A 12,479-nucleotide genomic window follows, 5' to 3' on the forward strand; every position below is an offset into this window, starting at 1 on the left:
CCAGGAGGAGGCAGCTGGGCATCCACACAGACACCGTCCGACTTGCATTCACTTATTCACACCTGCTGATATGCATCTGTCCACAGATATTTATATTTCATGAGAGAAAAGAGTTTTATATGCCTGATTATAAGAAGTACTTTTTAAAAATCTCTGAAGAAAGGTAATCTACAAGCATAATTCTCTAAGTGTTGTTTCAAATGTTACCATGTTTATTTTTCAGTATGTGATATAGACATTCATTGATGGAAGCATTGTTAGTATTAGAAATATAGACTTTTATAAGCACTCAATTACACTATGCAAATAAACTGCTATTAACCATGATTAATGGTAACCAAGGGTTTTAATTACTACACATTTTGCACATAGAGGAACTGTAATGTTTAGTGTTGTCACCTTGACAGAATCTAGACTGACCGAAGCGATAAGACTCTAGGTATGCCCATTGGGGGTTATTGTGATTGTATTAATTTAAGGCGGGAAGAACTGCCCATTACGGTGCCATCATTCCCCAGCTGGGGGCTGGTCTTGAGCTATGTATTCTAATGCTAATTACTGGCACCCAGGACCAGGTTACACCCATGATGAGCACATTCTCATGTACTGAAAATGACGTCCTGTGAACCTTGCCTTCCAAATTATCCCTGATTGGTTAATAAAGGTGCTGACAGTCTGGTTGGGCAGAAGAGAGGTAGGCTGGAGTCTTGATTGGAATTTAGGTTCCCAGGCTTGGGGTTGGGGAGGCCACGAGAGAGAGAGAGAGAGAGAGAGAGAGAGAGAGAGAGAGAGAGAGAGAGAGAGAGAGAGAGAGAGAGAGAGTAGCTCATCTCTAATATTGCTGGTTCTAGGGCCTTTACTGCCCCTTTGTGTTTTCCTTCAACCTTCCTCATCTTGCTGTATATATGCTTTTATTTAAACCTTCAGCTATGCTCTTTTTGCCAGAATATTTACTCATTTTCTAATAATAATTTTGTCTTATTTTTCCAATTTCTTTCTTTCTCCTCACTCTATGAACATTTGTCAGATTTGTCTTTGTTTCTCCTGCACCCAGGGCTGCTCACCCTTTCCACTCTTCTTTCCCATTTAATCTACAGCTTTTACTGGTTGCCAATATGAGGAAACACGCCGAAGGAGAACGTGGTTTATTGTGGGAAGTGTCCACTGATAGAAGGGAACAGATGCCCAGCCCTTCACTATTACACACTCTGGGTATTGTAGCAACATAAACTTATTAGGTATGAAACCTTTGTCCACTTTCTTTAGGGGATCTCTTTTTAAAAAAAAATGTAATATATCAAGAATTATTGTGCTACAGGGCTAAGAGGTCATTGGTGGTGAAATTCTCTTCTAAGAAACCCAAATTTTAAAAAAATCTTTGAAATTCTATTCTAAGAAACCTAAAGAAAATTTAAAAATACTGTAATTCAAAAATGCAATTAATACAACCAATGGACTCAATCTAGTTTGAATGAGCTCATATACTTCTATCAGCGACAAAAATCATCTAACCTAGAGTCTACTTTAAAAGTGTTGAATATTGATGTAACTCACTGATGGCTGTATTGAAAGAGAGAACAAACAGAAGGGATGCTGATGCTTTCACACCACTGGAGAATTTAAAAACCAGAACTTACATTTTTCGGAGCAGCCACCGAGATGGCTGAAGTGGAGCAGAAGAAGAAGTGGACCTTCCACAGGTTCACCTCCTGCGGTGTGGCCCTGGACCAACTGCCGGTCATGTCCTAGGAGCAGCTAACGCAGGTGTACAGAGATGGCACCTGGACCGTGGCCTGAGGCAGAAGCAGGACATGCTTCTCAAGCGCCTGAGAAAGGCCAAGAAGGTGGCTTCACCCATGGAGAAGCCAGAGGTGGTGAAGACCCACCTGAGGGACATGATCACCCTGCTCAAGATGGTGGGCGTGTACAATGGGAAGACCGTCAATCAGGTGGAGATCCAACCAGAGATGACCGGCCCCTACCTGGGCAAGTTCTCCATCACCTACAAGTCCGTGGTATCGGTGCCACCCACTTCTCCTGCTTCATCCCCCTCAAATAGCTCAGCCAATAAAGACTCGTGTTCAGTCAAAAAAACAAAACAACAAAAAACAGACAAACAAAAAACACCACAGAACTTATGCTAACCTAAGCCAGGCTTGGTTAAAATGACAATGTCTCCACTGACAACTGTGTGTGACTCAAAGTGACTTTCTCATGCCTCTGTTGTCCTCAATGGAAGAAGAGGAAAACTAATAGGAATGAATTGTCTTATTTATGTTCGATTGTTGTAAGGGGTCAAATGATGGGTGCAAACCAACTTGTAGAAGCTGTGGCTGCCTAGCAAAGAGTAAATATTACTGTCACTGATGCTACCGCCACGAGCCACAAGTAACCTGATCTATATAGTTACACGCTATTAGAGAAGACCTAAGTAGTGAGTCTTTTGAGAACTACAGATGTAGCTGTTGTTTAAGTGCTGTTGTTTAAGGTGTTAAGATGCTTCTGAGGGAACTCCAGACCTTGGAATAAGATGGGCCTCCCAACATGAGGGTACTTTCCAGACGTTCTGCAGAATTTTTTTCCCACTAGCAGCATTTTGAGTGATTTGCTGATTTATTTGCAGCAAAAAGGTGCAGACATGAAGCCTAACACCACAGTTCATAACCCTGGAGGTGTCTTGTTCCAGTAAAACAATGTAGCAAATTGTAGGGCTTTCGAAGAAACAATGCTGATTTAAACATCTTGTGTGTAGTTTTCCACATCAACCGCTGGTCTAGTCCTCTCCAGAGATAGCCCACAGTTTACTTCAGTTCTCACACCAACAGCCCATAGTGGGTGTAAGCGCCACAAATGAAGAGCTCTGCACCACAAAAAATGCTTCCACTTCGCTCACCTGTTGCCGGTCTCAAGTGCTGACTGCTCTGACCAACTGGTTGCATAGGAATCTCCTGCCTACTGCTTCCTAATTGGCTAAAACGGCTCACAACTCAGAAAAAAAGTGGATTACTTGCTATTATTAATCTATTTAGCAACCACAGCACAGCAACAACTACCTAGCTAGAGGCATCTAGGCAGGGTACAGGGTGGGAATCCATTCAACCTCTCTTGTCCTCTCTGGTGCTCAGGCTTCCCAGCCCTTGGTGTGTTCACTGACACAGAGCTACTTCACAGTAGGGTGTCAGAGGTTTTATGGGTCCTAGTGAACCGTTAGGTCAGTCTTCAGAGCCCGCCTCCTCCCAGAAGCTTAGGAAGTTGGCCTGAAAGCCATTTACCAACCAGCACCCACACCTCCCAAAGTTACCTCATTAGCATAAACTCAGATGTAATTGAAAAAAAATTATCGGGAATAAATAACAGATGTTTTTCTCAACACTCAAAACATTGTTTCCTAAATGTAAACTACTTTTAAATTACTGCATGGTGAGTGTGTGTGTGTGTGTGGTGTGTGTGTGTGGTGTGTGGTGTGTGTGGTGTGTGTGTGTGTGTGTGTGTGTGTGTGTGTGTGTGTGTGTGTGTGTGTACACGCGCGCGTGCGCGGGTGCGCAGGAACATATGGAGGTCAGAGAACAACTTGCAGGAGTTGGTTCTCTCGTTCCACTCTGTGAGTTCCAGGGATCAAAACTGGAGTCTTCAGGCTTGGTAGCAAGTGCACTTACCCCCTGAGCCGCCTCACCCACCCCACTCAAAAGTTTCCAAGGATTTTAGCTGTTCTGTATCTGAAACTAGGGACAGCCACTAAGAGTACATTTCCCATTCTGTCCCAGGTGACTACAGCGGTCCACTCCTGTGACAGAGCCATCATCACCATGTGATTTGCCTGGGTCCAAACTTCAGCTCCTAGGGGTCTGCTTTCTTGGGTTTAACACAGCTCAGGCAAGCTCCAGGGTGTTTAGGAGAAATGATAAAGGCGCAGCCTATACTTGCCTTAGGCAACAGGAGAGCAAGTAAAACCACTGTGCCCTCCGCACTCCCATTCCCCCACCGCTTTATCTCCTTGAGTTGTACAGGCTTTTGTAAAGCAGCTGAAAGAAAAGAATAAAGATGAAAAATGGTCTCTAAAGACAGCTATTGATATTACGTGTATTTTTAATCCATGCTTTGATGTCCTGGAGTTTCTAACACTGCCTTTTATCATTTGAAGTTCCAATAAGAAAGTTTTAATAACATAAGAAAAAAGAAAAGAAAAGCCAGAGAGATGGCTTAATGGTAAAGAGTTGCTCTTGCAGAGGACCCCGGTTCGAGTACCAGCACTGACACAGTGGCTCAGAAAATCCATAACTTCAGTTTCAGGGAACCTGAAGCCATCTTCTCACTTCTATGGGCACCACATAAAAGAAGGTGATTTGAAGCAACACAAAAATACCGTAAGCTTCATAAATAATATGTCCACCAAGATGTCTACATTAATATTTGTATTTGGTTTTCAAAATTAAACTGTCAAATTTCTGCCCTCCCTTTATAGACAGATTCACAATGTGGAGGTTGACCTAAATACCCAGAATTACTAACAAAAGAGAATGTTCTAGATCTCAACAATCTTCAAGACTAAAATAATGCTATTACGGTTGTAGCTGAAACCTTTTCAACAATTTAAACAAGTCAGATAATGTATTGAGCACCAATTATAGAGACTCAAAACTCGTATGGATACAGCATACATTCAAAGGATTGTCCAATGTGGAATAATAAGCCGAACTCTCTACAGGGACTTACCTTGTCACAATCGTACCACTAGGAGCAATTCAATAATCAACAGTATGTGTGCCATTTCTGATCGTCCTACCCAACACTCCTTAAAGCCATTGCGTTGTGTAAGTGTATGGTTTAATGTAAAATGCCAAATTGCAAAATAGTTTACCACATTAGGGAATGAATAAATATCTTCTTGCTTGTGACTGTTACAGATGGAAGTTCAATGGCATTTTCAAAAAATAGTTTTGCTTTGGTGTTCTTTCTGAAATCTCTTCGAAGAGCCAGGTAAGACACCAGACACTGAACGTGGGTGTCTCCCTGTGTGTTTTCCCTTGAGTGAAAAATACAAATATTATTCTAAAATGGAAGAACAGAAAAGACCACACATGTCAACGAAAGCAACATCAGAGACAAAAATAAAACTAATTGTGTACGCAGAATTCTTTCTGGCGGTGCCTGCTTTGAAGAGGACAAGCCAGGAGGTTTCGCGTGTGAGAAGCTACAAGGAGAAGCACGCCTTTAGCCAAGAGGCATGCATCAACTGTGCTATGTTTCTGCTCCAGAGCGGTGGAAGAGCAAGTTTTTTTGGTTCAGAGTGAACCCATACAGGAAGCAATTGTACTTCTGAAGATGAAAGCCTGTCAGAGGTCCTGGGAACCAGCCAAAACCCACTAATGTCTCTGACAGGAAGCAATGGATAATTTTAAAAACAATGCAAAGAATAGAGATATGATCTTCAGGTTAGTTAACTGATCCTTTGAGAAGAAAATTTAAAATATACATAAATATATAAAACCTTAGGTATTCTAACATCTAAGAATAAAGAATTTATTCTAGTGCCATTTACTACTTATCTAATTGTAAAGCAAATATGAGTGTCTCAATAATACAATTACCTTTAAAGTGATATTTTTAAGGATGATGTGACAATTTTAAGGGCAAGCCTAGAATAATCTAGAATACTGAATATAGAATGAAGACTCATAAGTGTTTTATATATTATTTTGTGCTACTTTAGCATATAGTTTACTAAGTGTTATGCATAATTAAAAAACTGATATCTTACATATATGTCACTTTTAAAAATGTATTTCTTTGTAAATTTCATACAGTAGAAATTTCAATTATTTATGTCATCATTTGCAAACTGTTTCTAAACTTTAATCTTAATAACTTGAAGCACAAACTAATTTATGTTTGGGATCTCATTTTATTTGCACTTATCTGTCATGTTTTTTAAAAAAAAAACACAGATTAACACCTGTGTAGCCACTCTGGCAAGAAGGCCCTCCCCAAGCTTTGTGAAAGCAATCTAATCTCTATTGTCTACTGTGAATTGAACTCAGGACTCTTGGAAGAGCAGCCATTGCTCTCAAGCACTGAGCCCCCTCTCCAGCCTCATCCCTGCTCCCACTAATGCAACTTTTAGATGCAGGGGACTCCCATGGAGATTCCCTTTCCACACCCAGTGATCTTGACGCTCCTGTCAAACTCCGCTGCTTGTATCTGGAGGGCTGCTTTCTGCCTTTTCTGCTGTCTGCCAGTGTGCTGTACTGCTTTGCTTTCCTTTTTAAAAAGCACTTTTATTCTTACAGTCTTATGGCCAATTTTGAAATCAGAACAGAGACAAGCTTTACTTCTCTAATTTGGATGCTTCTTCCTCCCTTTCTTCCCCCTTTCCTTCCTCCCTCCCTTCCTTCCTTCCTTCCTTCTTTCCTGTCTTCCTTCCTTCATTTCTTTCTTTCTTATTGAATTGGTCTGGCTAGAACTTCTGGAACTGTGCTGAATAACATGGAAGAAGTAGGACTTTTGTCATGTTTCTTTTTTAGGGAAAAGCTTTCTTTTTCCACCACTGGGTATGATGTTAATTGTGATAATCTTGCCCTTGAATCATTTTAAACTGTACCAAGGGCTAGAGGAATCAAGTTGCCCTAAAACAGATAAATCAGATCTCTCTCTCTCTCTCTCTCTCTCTCTCTCTCTCTCTCTCTCTCTCTCTCTCGTGTGTGTGTGTGTGTGTGTGTGTGTGTGTGTGTGTGTGTGTGTGTGTGTTCACACATGCGCGTGCATGCATGCCATTCCTCTGCCTGCATGGTGAGCAAGTCACTTTATACACTAGTGTATTAAATAATTTATGAGACAAGGTTGCTACCATAACTGTGATCATAGAATAAATGTTAAGCATTAAATATGCTTCAAGGTGCACATTAAAGCCTTTGTATTTAATTCTCAGAGCTTAATGCCAAGAATTCTGTTTTTCTCACTAGAGGAAACAAGATGGTCTATGATCTTTATTATCTCTACAAGAAAGGAAGTGAGATAAAAAGGGTTGTGGATTTTGGGGGTTTTATCTACTGAATTCTTAGATATACTGAGGCGTTAATGATAAGAGTACACTGTCCTGTGAGAACCACCAAGTAATTTCCCTAGCCAAGATATAGAGTTGATAAGAGGCTAGGCCTGTATCTAAAAATGGGCCATCCTGTTCCTCCTAATTGTTTTCCATTCTTTCATTAACTTATTCACCAGTTACTGAGTGTAGGTTCCAGGCAACAGGCTGGGTACCAGGAGCACATCTGTGGAAGAACTACAGATGTCAATAAGAGGTAAATGACCTGTTGTGCTAAGGAGGGCATGGTGTATTATGGGCAAAGTGTAGTCAAGATGCTTGTGAAAAACTCCTAATGTAGCTATTATTACATCTACCTCTGAGATGAAAAAAAAATTGAATCTCAGATGCACCTAGCAATAATGCAAGTAAATGAGCTGGGATGTGATCCTGTGAACCACGTGTGCATGCAAGATACCAGGTGGTTCTAGGACTCCCACTCTTACTTCCATGGGTTGTGTATATACACCTGTCTTCTCAATTCAACTGACTTATACTACAGAACGTGGACTGAATTGTGGACCAAGCAACACAGAGACTTAGATATCTAATGTCACTCTGAAGATTGACTAATTGATGAAAATATATTGGGTAGATGATAGCATATTCAGTGTTGTTAATTTATCAAGAGTATATTTTTAGAGAGAGTGATTTGGTAGAATTTTTGTTGAAGGTATAAACTGATGTTGTCTCTTTCTTCCCCTTAATAATACAGTAACTTATTTCAAATTTGTTCTATGGAACAGAGGCTAGATACACATATTTCCTATTCTTTAAAAATGGCCTTTGTGACCTATAGGCATTTGATTTTCCCCTCTTTGTTTTGTTGGGAAAATCAAAGCCAAAATTATGTCTTATTTTAAATCAGTCATGGCTCTGCGTGATGGGCTTGGGCTCCATCTATTTTCTTCATGTATTTATTGTATTATCTTGTTTGGTACTTGTTTTATGAATTATCTTTACTCCTTCTTGGCATAAGGCAATATGTAAGTGTTTAAACATCTTCAAAGTCCTCATGAGAGAATTTAGAATTATTTTTTGAACCAAAATTCCGTAAATTGGATTCAGTTTATTTTTAAGAACTGAAATTCTATAAATCTGATTTTGATTTCAATTTTTAACCATGTTGTCTAGAAACACTAAGAGAAGTCATTCAGGAGAAAATAAGACAGGAGAGGTGAGAAGTGATACATGCAGCCAGAGCTCCTGATGCAGTTAAGCCATAGTGTCTGGGTGACAATGATGGCTGTGATGATGATGGTGAGGAGGTGGCTTTATAACATCACTGTGAGGATACAGCCTATACGACCTCTGCCCCAAGGGCAAATGGTTCTGTCATCCGATTCCTGATTCACTGCCAAGTGCCAAAATTGACTGGGTGAATAAAGGCAACAAACAAACAAACAAACAAACAAACAAAAAACTATGTGTGTGTTGTGACTGGTGAATGAGGAAGTGAAATGGGAAAAGGAGGCAGAGTTGACATCCGGGCAGAGGGTGGGAGACAGAGAGGACAGCACGACACACACCATGCTAGCATCACAGGAACTTTGGCTTCATCTTGTTTTCCTAAGAGAAGTAGATGGCTTAACTTTGCTCTCCCAGCGGATGCCCACAGAGCAGCTGTGTGGCTAAGGCTTCGCATACCCTAAAAGTTCACCTGTGTCCCTGTCCTTACATTTACAGGTGTGTGTGTTAAGAGTCCCAAACTGATTCTCTCTAACATCCCCAGGTGCTGTTAAATCTTAAATTGAGAGTCATCATTTTTCAAAAACCACAGCCTCTTCCTAGAGATGTGTGATTCCACCTAAACCAACTACAAACATAAGTTGTTAAGGCAGATGCTAGATTTCAGTGAGCCAAGCACAGCATAACAGTCTGAAATGACAGCATTCTCTCTCCTTTTTTTCTTCTATGATTAGCTCATTTTTCTTTTTAACAACTTTTTATTAAATGTATTCATTTATTTATTTTACATCCTCATCACAGCCTCTTTTCTCCTCTCCTCCCTGTCCCGTCTCCCACCCTTTTCCTTCTTTCCCTGGCCCCCTTCCCCTCAGAAAAAGGGAAGCCCCCCTTACAAACCCACACATGTAGGAAGAGGGGTGGTGGTGGTGGTGGTGGTGGTGGTGAGGTGGGAACAGGAGGGCTAGGAGAGAGAAGGGAAACTGAGGCAAGCTGGGGACCTGTGACAGAGAAGGGTCCTGGGAGGATATGGAGGTGACTCTAGCTGAAACTCCTGAGGGGGACATGGAGACTGAAGTGGCCATCTTCTAGCCAGGCAGGACTTCCAGTGGAGAGAGGGAGACACAATCTACCCACAATACCTTCGACTCGTAATTTACCCTGCCTATAGGATGTGCAGGGATAAAGATGGAGTAGAGATTGAGGGAACGGCCAACCAATGACTGGCCCAACCTGAGAGCCACCCTATAGGAGAGAGCCAACCCCTGACACTATTAATGATGCTATGGTAGTTTTACAGATAGGAGCCTGGCATGACTGTCCTTTGAGAGGCTGTATCCGGCAGCAGGTTGAGACAGGTGCTGAGACCCACAGCCAAATATTGGGCAGAGCTCAGGAGTTTTGTGGAGGATTGTAGGGAAGGATAGAAGGTCCCGGAAGGGACAAGAACTTCTCAAAAAGACCAATAGTTTCAACTAAACTGGTCCTAGAGGGGATTACAGAGACTGAAGCAACAACCAAAGAGCATACATTGACTGGACATTGGCCCACGACACGTATGTAACTGATGGGCAGCTTGGTCTTCAAGTGGAGCGAAGGTTGTATCTGACAAGGAGCTCTGTTGCCTGCTTCTAGATCCCTTGCCCCTAGCTGGGCTGCCTCAGTAGGAAAGGATGTGCTTAGGCCTGACAGTATTCTCTTAACAATGGCATCCTTTTGGAATGACCCAAGGTAGCTGATAGTCCCAGCTTTAAGGAGCACTTGAGTTTTGTGCAAATATGTCCTCTGAACTAACTTTACTGTCTAATTTACACATAGATATAGACATCTGAAACAAAGAAAAAGTCAGGGGATTTGAGAGACGGCTCCGAGGTTAAAAGCACTTATTGCTCTTGCAAAGGACTGGAATTCTGTTCCCAGAATCCATCTCAGGGGGCTCACAAACACCTGTAACTTCAGCTCAGCCCTCAACATTTATACACCCGCACATAGACAACACCATACACACACAGACACACACACACACACACACATACACACACATAGACACACACACCAGAAATGAGCTAAATCTTTAAAAGGTCAGGCTTTTATATTAATATGTGTGCAAGCATTCATCCTCATCTCATGGATGATTCAGCTTGTTTCTTTTTTTTTTTCTTTTTCTTTTTTTTTGACTGGAAGAGCTAGAGTCTATTCAGTTTGGTTTTTTAAACAAGGTCATATAGAGCATTTCCTAAAGAGAGAATGTCTGTTAGCTAGCAATTTCCACCGAACCAAGTTACTCTTAAGGCAAAAGGAGGTAGAAGAGAAAGGTGCATAAATCAACTGAGGAAATCCCTCTGTTTCATTCATTCATTCATTCATTCATTCATTCTTCACTCATTCATCACTCAGTAAACTGTCATCCAGTGAACACAAGAGAGTGAGCATGGTACAGACACAAGCAAGAATACACTGAGTGGCTCAGTCCTCCCACCTCAAGCCTGTCTGGCTCCATTGAGGTACACTGGACTGTAATTTGGACATAATTTGAATAACTTTAGTAATGATTTAAATCCCTTGTAAGTTGCCATGCAAATTAACTGATACTTTAAAAAGATATACCAGGCTTTCCTTGACTGAATTAATTTTCATTTTGGTCACCACAAGGAGAAAGGACCAGAATTCCTTGGATTTGTTTTGGTTTTTTTGAGACAAGGTCTCTCTGTGTTAGCCTTGGTTGTCCTGGAATCCTCCTGCTTTTGCCTCCTGAGTGCTGGGATTAAAGGCGTGTGCCACCATGCCTAGCTTGGAGTTCTTTTTTATTTCCCTATTGGATGTTATTACAAACATCCGATGTGATTCTAGGCTATAATATAATCCAGTGGTTCTTATTTATATAGTGCAAAATAAATTGCACAAACATGCCTTGTATGAAGAACGCCTGCACATTTCAGGGTGCAGGATTTTTTTTTTTTGCTTATTATGCAAATGTGTGTGGACTAAGCATTATACACAGATGCTGACTCAAGTGTTGGCCACAACACCTACTCTACAATTCCATGTTTTTTAATTTTTGTTTTGTGTTTTCTTTGTTTTGCACACACATGACAAATTTCAGCAGATTTCACAATGAAGTTAAGAGAACAGGGGTCTTATGATTTTTTAAATCATCTTTTACTGTGAAAGCATTTTGAAATTTTTTTTTAACTTTGTGAGAAGGAATCTATGAATTTTGTTTGGCCTCAGCAGTACCCAAGACTCCATGAAAATGATATCAGGAGAAGTGTAATTATAGAGGGATATATATAGTAACATAGTTACACTGGTCTAAAAGAACAAGACCATCAGACAGTGAGAGAAAAGCAGACAGGATTAAAAATGATAGACAGGCTCGCCAGAAGAAAGCTCGCTACTGTGTAATTATCTGTTACCGAAGCATGTGGTCCTTGTGGTTGCGGGTAGACGTGTTGGAGGCATGTTTGTCTGCAGGGCTGGTGGGGATTGTACGTGGGGATGGGAAGACACAGAAAGTTAACCCATTCTGTGCAGGCTTCCACCTCCTAAAAGCTGCCAGTTGTCTCCTGGATTGCCTAGCTGCCAGCTGCAGAGGCTACACAGGTTGGTTAAGAGGGAAGCAAAGGAACAAAAGAAAAAAGTCCTCATGCTGTTTTCCCATGAGAACAGTGGGGGATGTTCCCAGCCTGGGACACAGTGTCACCCCGAGGGCTAGAAGGGACCTCACTTTCAAAGGCTTCATCACCCTCAGCCCTGTAGGTGGATTGCACCTTGTCTCTCAACGTCCTTTCTGATTTTCAGGCCTTCACATTGGCAAGGTTTTTTGGTTTTTTTTTTTTTTGTTGTTGTTGTTGTTGTTTTTAAGCCAATTATATGTCAACTGTGTTTTCTGTGAGCCACTGTTACTTATTCACTAAGGAAAAAATGGTGATCAAATTCCCTCCCGGTTAAATAATGACAGCTGATCAATAAAGCTAAGTTCCATCTGGTGCCAGATATTAGTAAGTCCCTCTGAAGAGCTTATGGAATACAAGGTCCTTCCAGAGAGTTCTCTCCTCACCACCACCCTACCCTGACTCACTATAGTTTAAAACATAACTGTTTCCCTTTTCATGTACTCAGTTGAGGTCATATTAAAGACATCCTAGGTTATTTTCATCTATTTAAAGGATAATTAGTTGTATTCATATTTCCTTTTTGTAATTGTCCACAT

At 41.1% G+C, this 12,479-nt stretch overlaps 1 pseudogene across 1 annotated transcript; it reads left to right on the forward strand.

Annotated features, from left to right (window-relative positions):
- Nucleotides 1-1,659: 1,659 nt before the first annotated feature.
- Nucleotides 1,660-2,059, forward strand: LOC311607213 (small ribosomal subunit protein uS19-like; annotated as a pseudogene). Its single transcript has one exon. The product of its transcript is annotated as a small ribosomal subunit protein uS19-like (transcript).
- Nucleotides 2,060-12,479: the final 10,420 nt, after the last annotated feature.

Source organism: Acomys minous, assembly GCF_964271855.1.
Source record: "Acomys minous genome assembly, chromosome: 10".
Lineage (NCBI taxonomy): Eukaryota > Metazoa > Chordata > Mammalia > Rodentia > Muridae > Acomys > Acomys minous.